Source organism: Protopterus annectens, chromosome 4.part0 (genome assembly GCF_019279795.1).
Source record: "Protopterus annectens isolate FY-2018-M chromosome 4.part0, PAN1.0, whole genome shotgun sequence".
Classification (NCBI taxonomy): domain Eukaryota; kingdom Metazoa; phylum Chordata; order Ceratodontiformes; family Protopteridae; genus Protopterus; species Protopterus annectens.
Genome location: NC_056733.1, coordinates 964961582 through 964974728, shown reverse-complemented (window position 1 = coordinate 964974728; position 13147 = coordinate 964961582). Strand labels below are relative to the sequence as shown.

The following is a 13147-nucleotide window of genomic DNA, read 5'->3' as shown; positions in this document are numbered from 1 at the left end:
ACTTTAAGGGAGCATTTCCAATGGAAATGTCAGGACTACCCTCAGTCTAAAAAGAGACTCTGGGAATTCTTAGATCTTCCACAGCACAGACCCTTGGCCATTCCTCCTGGCCTGGATGTTGTGGATGTTTTCATGGACTCTAGATTGACTCCAGACACCCTCCCTCCTGCTCCCAGTAAACCAGACGAGTATTAGAGTCCCTGACTCGCACAATTTCTTTTCAAAAATCCTACTGCTGACCGTGAAGTTATTTCTCAAGGGCCTAAAGGGATTAAAGCAACTTCTGCTAAGAATCCCACCCCCTTAGATAGGGATTCCTGAGCATTAGATGGGATAAAAAGTATACACCTCTGCTACTCTTGCTATTAGAGCTCTAAATTGTCAGTTCCATATGCTAAAATTTCAGCAACATACCATGGAACTCCTCAAACAAAAAATAACATCTTTTCCCGCTTGTGCAGAAAATAGTTACAAGAGTTAATGCATTCTGTAAGTCAAGTATCTAAGCACACCTTACAATGTGGTTTTGACACCCTAGAAGCATCTTGCAGGGCAGCAGTCACTGGATGTTCTTCGTGTTTCACTGTTGCAGTCATCACATTTGGGTTATCTCAGTCGGCCTGATTATCAAAGTCTTGGGTCCTGCGTCATTTGCTGTCTCATCTTCCATGACGTCAGGTAGTCATGGGTATAAAGCATGCGGCCGACGCCATTACCCCATTCTTATTGCCGTGCGGTGCCCAAAGCAGAAGCAGTTTGCAAGTGCCGGTCAGCCAACTCCTGAAATTTTTGTTTTCAAGTTTCAGAGCCTAAGTCTTCAACTAAAGCTAAGTACCCCCGTTGGGGAAACTTTTTCTTTCTCTAAACCGATGTCAGTAAAAGTCAATAATTGTATTTCTTGTGGAAAGCACCTCACTGTCCATCTTGTGCCTTATTTAAACCACGAACTATTCGTGGTCTGTATATTTTCGCTTCTGAATTATTTGGTACTCTGTTCAATTTATTTATTTATTTATTTAACATTTGTTGACCGGGAATGTCCGACTAGACTAGGTTCCATAGAGCCTGTTTTCAGCGGAAGCCCGGGGAGAAATGCTCCAGATGCATCTTTGGTAAGCCACCCGACTACTGACATTCCGAAAAAACGCAAAGATAAAGACAGAGACAGGCCGCCTAGGTCCAAAGCTGCCGACGCTTCTCCTAAGCTAGTCCCCAGTTCGCCGGTACTCTGAGGCGCTTTCGCAGCCCCTGATTATGCTTTCGCAGCCCCTGATTACCCTCTACTTCATATTCCCAGGCCTCTGCTGAGACCCATTCGGAGTCCGGAATGCCGCCAGATGCTCCAACTGTATTACCTGTGGATGTTCTTCGTGTTTCACTGTTGCAGTCATTACATTTGGGTTGCCCTCATTCAGCCTGAATTCCAAAGTCTTGGGTCCTGCGTCAGTTGCTGTCTCCTCTTCCATGATGCCAGGGGTATAAAACATGCAGGCAACGCCATTTTCTTTAGTCTTTCTTGCCGCGCGGTGCCCGAAGCAGAAGCATTTCGCAAGTGCCGGTCGGCCGACTACTGAAATATTCGAGTTTGAGTTTCAGAACCGAAGTCTTCACTACAACTAAGTACCCCGTTGGGGAAATTTTTTCTTGTTCCATACCAATGTCAGAAAAAGTTAATAATTGTATTACTTGTGGGAAGCAAATACCTCATAAGGATTTCCATTTATACTGTATTCCTTGCCTAGGCCCTGATCACAACATGCCTGGCTGTCGGTTTTGTGCTAGTTTTAACCAACACAGTATTAAGCGTCGGTATATTTTTGCCTCAAAAGTATTTTGGAAACCGATTTAATTACCCAGAAATGTCAGATAGCAGTACATAAAAAAACGCAAAGAAAAGGACAGAAAGGCAGTCGAGATCCAAAACTGACAACGAAGCTGCTTCTAAGCCAGTTGCCGGTTCGCCGGTACTCATTGAGGTGCTTACGCAGCCCCTGATACCCGCTACCTTAGAATCCGCAGGCCTCTACCGACACCCATGTGGAGTCCAGCATGCCGCAAGATACTCAAGGTATTGGATCGAAGGATGTATCTCCCTCGGATGGGTCCGGAGCCGCTGAGCAGGCACCGGCTTCTGAGGGTGTTTTCAAACCTCAACATTTGTATATCACACCGACAGCCACAAAACCAAAGACAAAAACAACTTCTAAAACTAAAAAAATGACGCATGAGCCACGCGCGCACAGGCCTCTATGCCTAAAAAACAGATGATCAAAATGGCTGAAGACCTTACTACCTTGATCAGGGGTACCCATCCCCCCTCCAGATAAGAGACCTAGGCAAGACACTGATTATGAATTTTCAGATCAGGCTTCTACTTCTTCTGATTCCTCTTCTGATCAGGAATTATCTATATCTCCCTATGAGGATTCTGATGCAGAGGAGTCTATACTATCTGCATCTCCTCCTGAGGATTATTTATTTGGAGAAACCTTGCATACTTTGAGGGAGCATTTTCACTGGGAGAGTCAAGATTTCTCAGAATCAAAAAAGAGGGCTCAGGGATTTCCTTCTTCCTCAGCGCAGGCCTTTAGCCATTCCCCCTGTTTAGACATTGTGGATGATGTGTTTTCGGAGTCAAGCTTGACCCCTGACTCCTTACCTCCGGCTCCGAGTAAGCCTGACATATTACAGGTCCCTGACTCACATAAATTTTTATTTAGAAACCCTGCTTCTGATCCTGAAACTATTTCACAGGGTCCAAAGGGAGTTAAGGCCTCAACAGCAAAAAATCCTACCCCCCCTCTGACAGAGATTCAAGGGCACTGGACAGATGGGGAAAAAAGGTTTATACATGTCCAACCTTGGCAGTCAGGGCTTTAAACTGTCGATTTCATATGCTTAAGTATCAACAACATGTTATGGGATTGCTGAAACAGAAAATGATGATTTCAGAATGTGCAGAAAATAAGGAATTGCAGGAATTATTGCATGCAGGCTGAGCAGGTTGGAAAGCATACTTTGCAATGTGGTTTTGATTCCTTAAAGGCCTCCTGCAGGGCCGCTGTTACTGGATCTGTGATTAGGAGGCATGCCTGGTTAAAAGAACAAAATTTGCCTGATCATGTTAAAGCTAAATTGCTAGATGCACCTTTACAACATGATACTCTGTTTGGTATTAAGGCAGAAGAGGTTTTAAAGAAAATGGAAGACAAAGCTAAGTCTGTGCAAACTGTTAAATCTTACAAGTGCAGCCACCAAGATTCAGTAGACACTGGCCTACAAGAAATGGTCCTTTCCTGTGTCAGACAGACCTCAAAGGGGCAAACCCAGAAGGCCCTAAGGGTTCCAGGTAGCAGGCACAAGATTCATACAGTTCAAAGCAATGGGGCACTTCTACCTCCAAATCTGGAGGAGATAAAGCGCAAACATACAGAAAACAGTCCTAATGACTTCCCACTGCCTACACCAAGCACTTATCTTTTGGCAGCACCCCTGGGGGGGAGGGGGGGGGGATTAGCACCTTTTGCTCAAAATTGGCAGTTAATAACCCAGGATAAGTGGGTACTAAACGTAGTATCATAGGGATACAGGTTCCATTTCCACACTCTGCCAATAGCAAATGGCCAGATCTGCCAAAAAATCAATGGGCAGAGGCACAGAAACAGGTCACGTCCCTCATGATGGGGGCCATTCAGCCAGTACCAGAACAGGAAAAAGGACAAGGTTTTTACTCAAGACTGTTCTTGGTACCCAGAAAGGACAAAGCCTGGCGGCCAATACTGGATTTATCGATTTTGAACACATACCTAGACATTCTAAAATTCAAAATGCTGACTTTGCAGCAGCTTCTGCCCATGCTGGGCAAGAATGCTTATCTGGTGACATTAGACCAAAAAGAGGCATACCTGCATGTCGCAATAAGGCAATCGTGCAGAAGATACCAGGCTGGCTTAACGCATTACCAATTCTCTGCACCGTCCTTTGGCTTATCTGCTGCGCCCAGGGTCTTCACGAAGTGCCTGGCACCAATAATTGCATTTTGCAGACAAAGAAGTATACAAATATACCCTTACTTGGACGACTGTCTCATTCAAGCAGAGAACAAGGACATTCTTCGACACCTGGCGTTTGTGAAAAGGCTTCTGACATGCCCAGGGTACGCAATAAACGAAAAGAAATAACAACTGGTACCCTCTCAAAAGATAACATTCCTGTGTGCAAGCTTGAATATAACTGCCCAGATGGCTTACCTCATGCCAGACAAACAAAGGCAACTGACTACTTACTTCAAACTGAAGGCAACAAAAACCCAGTTATCTGCAAGACAAATTCTGCAGGCTTTGGGCTTCATGGCATCCTACTGATTCCATATGCAAGACTGCATATGAGGAAACTTCAGTGATACCTAAAAATTTATGGAGTCAACATTCTCTCAATCTAGAAACAATGATTGCTCTCATTCCCTGCCTACAACAGGAGTTTCTATGGTGGGCAAAGGCATGTCACCAAAACATGGGACGGGCCTTCACTCTACCCCTTGCCCGCCAAACTTTAACAGACGCATCAGATTATGCCTGGGGGGGCCCACATGGCAGGAAGATGCATTCAGGGCATATGGACCCCAAAACAAATGCATCTACATATCAACCAGAAAAGGATGCTAGCTGTTCAAAATGCCCTAACAACCTTCAAGGACTTACTTCATCCAGGACAGCTACTGATAAAGACGGACAACACCACGGTCATGTGGTATATAAACAAGCAAGGGGGAACACACACTTACCCCCATTGCAGATTAGCCATGGCACTGTGGGACACAGTTTTGACCTACTAAATACATCTTCAAGCTCAATTCCGGTCAGGAAAGCAAAATACTCTGGCAGACTAAGCAGAAACCTTCTGGATCCTCACGAGTGGAAACTAAATCCACAAGTCTTCAGCATAATAACAGAGAAATGGGGGAGCCCAGATATATATCTATTTGCCTCTCCTCAAAATTATCAGTTGAAAAGATTCTGCAGAAGGACTGATCACAGACAAGCATGGAAAGTGGCCGCCCTATCCTTGTTGGAAAAACTTATCAGTTTACGCCTTTCCTCCTCTGCCCCTTCTTCCCAAGGTTCTCCTGAAAGTCAGACAAGAGAAACCAAAGATATTAATTGCCCCGGACTGGCCCCGCCAATACTACTGGTACCCAGTCCTGAGGAACTTGTCTCAATACCCAGCTTGGACCTTACCTCAAAGACCGCAACTACTGTCCCAGCAAAACAATTAGATCCTGCACAATCTACTCCAGACACTGAACCTGGCAGCATGGCTGATCATGGAGTTATACAAACAACACCTCTCAGTAAAGCTGTGATGGATGTCATTTTGGAAGCCAGAAGGCCTAGTACTAGAAAATCTTATGCTGATAAATGGAAGAGATTCTGTGCTTGGAATCGAGCACAAGGAACTGATACAGCAGAACCAAATATTCCTCAGATTTTACAATACTTAACTGAGATGCTTGACAAAGGCCCATCTTTCTCATCAATCAAAATCCATGTCTCTGCTATTTCGGCTCATTACAATGCAGAGCCACCAATCTTTTCTGATCATTTACTAAATCAGTATCTTAGAGGAGCCAAAAATTTAAGGCCTCCTAGGAGATCACCATTACCTGCATGGGACCTCAATTATTTGTTGGAGAAGCTCACCCTGCCCCCATTTGAACCAGCTGCCACCACTGATGTAAAGTTCTTATCATGGAAAACAGCTCTGCTACTAGCTATTACTTCAGCAAGAAGAGTTTCAGAGCTACAGGCCCTCATGGCTGTAGAGCCTTTTATCATATTTTACCCAGACAAAGTGTCTCTGAGGACAAATTCTACATTTATGCCTAAGGTAGTTTCCAGTGTGGCTCTTAACCAAACAATTCCCTTTTATCCAAATCCACAGAACAAAGGGGGGAGAGAATTCTGCATTCCTTGGATGTGCACAAACAACTAAGATTCTACTTGAGCAGGACTAAAGCTCTAAGTAAAACTGAGCAATTACTAATAACATATGCTGCAGGATCAGAAGGAAAGGCTATTTCAAAGCAGACAGTTTCAAAGTGGATAAGCCACTGCATCCGTTTCTGCTACTTACACCATGGTAAACCTGTGTCAAGGGCATTAGGTCTCATTCCACCAGAGCTGCAGCTACTTCAGCAGCCTTTCTCAGAGGAGTGCCAACCAAAGACATTCTAGAGGCTGCTACTTGGAGTTCTGTTCACACCTTTACAAAGCCTTATCATTTGCGCCTCTACTCTAAGTCCAGGGCAGGCTTTCCCACTGCAGTGCTGCAGGGCCTTATAGCTGCACCTAATGCTGTTTAGCTCCAGCCTCCCAACCATAGCTTTGGGATTCTACCCAAATGTAATGACTGCAACAGTGAAACACGAAGAACATAGTGCAGTTGTGTACACTTACCATGAATGTAGATGTTCGAGTCTATTCACTGTTGCAGTCCAGGTTACCCACCCACCATCCTCCTGTCATTCTGGAGTTTCTTTCCTTTTCTATCTTCTACAACCTATGTGGTGTATTTGCTTGTAGATGAAGGTAAAGTTTATATTGATGCATGTATATATATATACATATGTATATTTTTGCTACCTTTTTGGGGGCACCTGACATCTGGGGCAAGAAAAACTAAAGAAAATGGCGTCTGCTACAGGTTTTATACCCTGACGACCTGACATGGAAGAGGAGACGGCAGCCGACGCAGGACCCAAGACTTTGGAATTCAGGCCGACTGAGGGCAGCCTGCCAGCAGATTACCCAAGTGTAATGACTGCAACAGTGAATACACTCAAACATCTACATTTATGGTAAGTGTACACAACTGTACTGTCTCTACCTTAGATGGATCCGGAGCCACTGTGCAGGCACCGACTTCTGAGGGTGTATTCAGGCCTACCGACTTGCATATTAAACTGACATAATCTTTTTCTTCAAGGCCTAAAACTCGAACCATGCCTAGAAAACTGACGCCCAGACCGCATGGTCAGGCCTCTATGCCTAATGGCTGAAGACCTTATTACTTTAATTAGGGGAAGCCAACCTTCCCCCTGTAAGAGACCAAGGACTGAATTTGCTTTATTATGCGTCTGACCAGGATTCTGAAATTTTTGTCTCCTCTGATGACCAGGATTTACCCTCATCTACCTATGAGATTTCTGATGCAGAGGACTCTATTCCCTTTGCTTCTCCCCCAGAGGATTTTTCTTTTGGTGAAACCTTGCATACTCTTAGGGAGCATTTCCGCTGGGAAAGCCAGGATTACTCTGATTCTAAAAAGAGGCTTGGGGATTTATTACTCCTGCCCCGACACAGGCCTTTTGCTATCCCTCCTGTACTGGACATTGTTGATGATATCTTTTCAGAATCTAGCCTGGCCCCTGACTCTTTACCTCCTGCTCCCAGAAAACCTGATAGATATTACAGGGTTCCTGACTCTCACAAGTTCCTTTTTAAAAATCCTACTGCAGATCCTGAGACCATTTCACAGGTGCCCAAGGGCATTAAGGCTACTACTGCCAAAATTTCTACCCCCTCTGATAGAGATTCCAGGGCCCTGGATAAATGGGGTAAGAAGGTATACACCTCTGCAACCTTGGCCATCAGGGCCTTAAATTGCCAGTTTCATTTGTTAAAGTATCATATTGGGCTACTTAAACAGAAAATGATGTTGATTCCTGATTTTGCTGAAAGTTAGGATTTAATGCATTCTGCTGAACAGGATGGAAAACATACTTTGCAGTGTGGTTTTGATTCACTAGAGGCATCTTGGCTTAAGGAGCAATCTTTGCCAGATCATGTTAAACCTAAATTGCTGGATGCTCCATTACATCAGGACTGCCTATTTGGCAACAAGGCAGAAGTTCTTAAAAGAAGGAGGAAAAAGCCAAATCTATGCAAACTGTTAAAGTTTTCTTACAAGTACAGCCTCCAAGATTTAGTAGGCATTGGCCGTCTAAAAATTGGTACTTTCCTGCCTCTTCCAAGCCTTCTTGGTTGAAACCCAGAACCAGCAGAGCACTCAGGCTTCAGTCCCAGGGTACGCACAGGACTAAGCAGTGGGGGGGGGGGGGACTCCCACTTCCAAATCAGGGAGTAGTAAGACTCCCCAATATGGTAAGCTGTCTCAATGACTTAATTTTAAAACTTCTGAGCACTTCTCATCTGACTGCTCCTTTAGGGGGAAAGATTGCTGTGCAGACAAAAAACTGGGAACTCATTACCCAGGACAAATGGGTTTTAAACATAGTTTCCCAAGGTTACAGATTTCACTTCCACACGTTACCAACCCCAAACAGTTGGCCAGGTCTACCCACAAATCAGTGGGCAGAGGTTCAAAAGCAAGTACTCTCTCAAGATTAAAGGCTATTCAGTCTGAACCAGAAGAGGAAAAAGGGACAAGGTTTCTACTCAAGACATTTCCTGGTACCCAGAAAAGACGACTCATGGCATCCTGTACTGGACCTTTTTATGCTAAACACCTTTTTGGTGATTCCAAAATTCAAGATGCTAACTCTTCACTAGTTGCTTCCTATGCTAGGCAAGGATGCCTGGTTGGCAACACTGGATTTAAAGGAAGCCTACCTGCACATCCCAATCAGGGAATCTTGCAAAAGATACCTACGCTTCAAAGTGGGCTACATGCACTATCAGTTCTCTGCACTGCCCTTTGGCTTATCTACTGCGCACAGGGTATCACAAAGTGCGTAGCTACAGTCATTGCATTTTGCAGGCAAAGAAATATTCAAATATACCCATACCTGGACGATTGTCTAATTCAGGCAGAAAGCCAGGACATACTTTTGAATTATCTGGCATTTGTATAAAAGGTGCCAACTTGTCTGGGGTACACCATAAACTAAACAAAATCACATCTGGTACCCTGTCAGCAAATTATAGTTCTGTGAGGGTTGAGAGGGTGGCCTAATGGTTAAAGTGTTTGCCTTACAAACACAAGGTGCAGGGTTTGAGTCTCACAAGGGATAATTGGCTAGGTTTGAAACTGCTCGCAAGGGCAGTTAGCTTAGTACTAACCTATGAACCTATAAGCTTGAACACAACTTCCCCAATTGCTTTCCTCAGTCACAGAAACACATTAATTTGACAACTTACTTCAAACTAATGGCCACAAAAAACATGCTATCTGCAAGGCAAATACTGCAATTCTTGGTGTTCATGGCCTCCTGCATTATACTAATTCCATATGCAAAACTGCATATGAGGAAACTACAATGGTATCTAAAAAGCGTATGGTGTCAACATTCTCAGGATCTAGAAGCAATGATTCCCATCATTCTTTGCCTACAGTTGGAGTCCCTTTGGTGGGCAGAGGCCTGCCACCAAAACCAAGGTCTATCATTCACTCTACCCCCTGCCGCCCAAACCCTAACAGACGCGTCAGACTATGTATGGGGGCTCACCTGGCAGGGAAGTGCATTCAGGGCAAATGGAACCCAAGTCAAATGCACCTGCATATCAATCAAAAAGAAATGTTAGCTGTACAGAAAGCTCTGACAGCCTTCAAGGACCACATTCGTCCAGGACAATTAATGGTAAAGACGGACATCACCACTGTTATGTGGTACATAAGCAGGAGGGTACCCATTCATACCCCCCTCTGCAGACTAGCCATGGCTCTGTGGAACACAGCCTTAGCTACCAAGTGCATCTACAGGCTCAATTCCTGCCAGGAAAACTAAATACATTGGCATACAAACTAAGTAGAAATCTCATGGACCCACACGAGTGGAAGCTGGATCCAAATACTTTCAACATGCTGATAAATGGGGGAGCGACCTATTTGCCTCCCCTAGAACTACCAATTGGACAAATTCTGCACAAGGACTCCCCACAACCACACTTGGAAAGTGAATGCTCTGTCCTTCAGCTGGAAAAATCTATCAGTTTATGCCTTTCCTCCTCTGCCTCTCCTCTCCAAAGTACTACTAAAGATCAAACAGGACAAACCAAGAACAGTACTGATTGCACCAGACTGGCCACGCCAACAGTGGTACCCCGTCTTGCGCAGTGTGTCACTGCTGGCTCCATTGCACCTGCCTCATACCCCCACCCTGCTGTCACATCAGGAGAGCCAGATTCTGCACCCTCAGCTTCAAACCCTGAACCTGGCAGCCTGGCTAATTACCTAATGTCTCAGTTACCATCTTTCAGTAAACAAGTGTTGAATGTCATTTTGTAGGCAAGGATGCCTAGTACTAGAAAATCTTATGCTGAAAAATGGAAAAGATTCTGTGCCTGGAACCAAACTCAAGGGATGGGCACAGCAGTGCCCAACTTACCTCAGATTCTTCAATATTTAACTGAGATGCTTCACAAGGGCCTTTATTTTTCCTCCATCAAAATTCATGCCTCAGCCATTTCAGCTCATTACAACACAGAACCCACCCCTCTTCTCTCATCCACTGCTAAAGTAGTTCCTCAGAGGGGCCAAAAACTTAAGACCACCCAGGAGAGCCCCAACTCCAGCCTGGGACCTTAACTTTGTATTTGAAAAACTCACTCTTCCTCCTTTTGAGCCAGCTGCAAGTGCAGAGTTAAAATTCCTTTCTTGGAAAACAGCCTTCCTTTTAGGAATCACTTCAGCAAGAAGGGTATCTGAATTACAGGCCCTTATGGCAGTGGAGCCTTTCATCATCTTTCATGTGGACAGGGTGTCCTTCGGGACCAATGTCTCCTTCATGCCCAAAGTAGTATCCAGTGTGGGTCTTAATCAGTCCATTCATTTGCCAACCTTCTTTTCTAATCCACAGAACAAAGGGGAACAGATACTACACTTAGATGTACACAGACAGCTTAGATTTTACTTGGACAGGACTAAACCTCAAAAGAAATCTGAACAACTGCTGGTGGCATTTGCTGCAGGGGCAGAGGGGGAAGGCTATTTCAAAGCAAACTATTTCCAAATGGATAGGCCATTGCATTCATTTCTGCTATAAGCACCATGGAAAACCTATCCCACAGGGGGATTAGTCCCCACTCAACCAGGGCTGCATCTACTTCTACAGCCTTTCTCAGAGGTGTTCCTACCAGGGACCTCCTAGAAGCTGCTACCTGGAGTTCTGTACATACCTATACCAAGCATTGCCATCTGCCATTTTTCTCTAAATCCAGAGCTGGCTTTGCCACTGCTGTCCTGCACGGCCTTATAGCTGGTCCTAATGCTATCTAAATTCCTCCTCCCATCCTTGGCTTTGGGAATCGACCCAAATTTGATGACTGCAACAGTGAAACACGAAGAACATAGTACAGTTGTGTACACTTACCATAAATGTAGATGTTCGAGTATATTCACTGTTGCAGTCCTGGTTACCCTCCCTCCAACCCCCTGACTTCTTTTGGCTATACCTACTATACTTAAAGCTTTTTGGTGTATTTGCTTTTTTGTTTGTGTGTGTGTGTGTGTGTGTGTGTGTGTGTGTGTGTGTGTGTGTGTGTGTGTGTATATATATATATATATATATATATATATCTGGGGCAAGAAAAACTGATGTAATGGCATCGGCTGCATGCTTTATACCCCTCACTACCTGACGTCATGGAAGATGAGACCGCAATCGACACAGGACCCAAGACTTTGATAATCAGGCTGAATGATGGCTACTGCAAGCAGGTAACCTAAATGTGATGACTGCAACAGTGAGTACACTCTAACATCTACATTTATGGTAAGTGTACACAACTGTACTTTCTTTCTAAAACTACTGAGTTTCTTAGGCCCAGGGTATGAACTCCACCCAAGAAACCAATGACCCACTCTCAGGCTCCTGCTACCTTGCTTCAGTTTCAAATGCTTAAAATGGTGGAAGACCTTATCATGGTGATCAGGGGAAGCCAAGCTACCCGCTCCAAAAGGAAGTGATTTGTCCCCTGTAGTTTTGTCTGAACAAGAGTCAGATGAATCTGATGCATCTGAATATGAAGACGTGCAACCCCTCTCCACTTATGAGGATTCTGATGCAGGGGATTCCATTCCTTAATCCTCTCACCCAGAGGAAGTTTCCTTTGGGGAAATCCTGCATACCTTATGGGAGCATTTCCAATGGGAGAGTCAGGACTACTCAGTCTAAAAAGAGACTCAGGGAATTCCTAGATCTTCCACAACACAGACCTTTGGCCATCCCCCAATCCTGGATGTTGTGGAAGAGGTTTTCCTCGAATCCAACTTGACCCCTGACACTCTTCCTCCTTCTCCCAGAAAACCAGGCAGGTACTACAGAGTCCCTGACTCACACAGGTATCTGAATGGAGTGGATAACAACATAGACGTGCTCAGTGATGTGCATAAACTGTTTGACAACACGGGTATTGCCCTAATGGAAATTATGGTCAATATAATGGTATTAAAATTGAGCAGTATACAACCGATCTTGAAAAGGAAAAACGAGTATATAGTTAATGATCTGTTATTTGACCAGTACATTACAAACTATGACAACGTTTTGGATAATGTAGATAAAAGTTGTAAAGTCATCTTTACAAAAAAGTTGAATAAAATAGAGACATGACTGAATATGCAGCCGAGAGTGTTTATCCACTTTCCAGAGGTAACTGGGGTTACCGAGGCAACCAGGGGAGTTTGACAAATGAGGAAATAGGTCGTGATGATGAAATGATGTCGGGGGGAAGAAAATTTTAAGCTATGGTCGGCAGGCATCAGACCCTTTAGACGAAGGGACCCAGGCGGTCCAGAGGATGCGCAGCAAAGGGCAAGATGCCTACAAACCAACAAGAGAAGGAGCGCGAGGCAGTATGTGCAGCAGGGAGTGCGACCCAAAGTTTGGAATTATCCAAAGAAGGCGTACAATGGATCTGCAATGAGGTGGTGATGACAATCTACGCACAGTTCCCCTCAAGTAAATGTTTTTCAGTCTCATGCAGATCAGATAACTGGGTTATACAAAATTGTATGTAAGGACAGGCTTGATAAGTCAACAAGCTTGAATATCAGATGCTTACAGCAAAAGCTTGTATCACACGAACATTAGTGTGCCTTTGAGGAGAACTAAATGTGCGGTGGTGGACACATCAACTGACATTAATACTGGTTTGAATTGGACAAAATATAAGTTTGACTGTAACTC

The 13147-nt window shown here is 44.4% G+C and overlaps 1 protein-coding gene across 2 annotated transcripts in view; it reads left to right on the top strand.

The window, feature by feature from the left end:
• CNOT6 (CCR4-NOT transcription complex subunit 6) overlaps positions 1 to 13147 on the top strand; it is a 1957714-nt gene that overhangs the window by 1145174 nt on the left and 799393 nt on the right. The gene's annotated exons all lie outside the window — the stretch shown is intronic.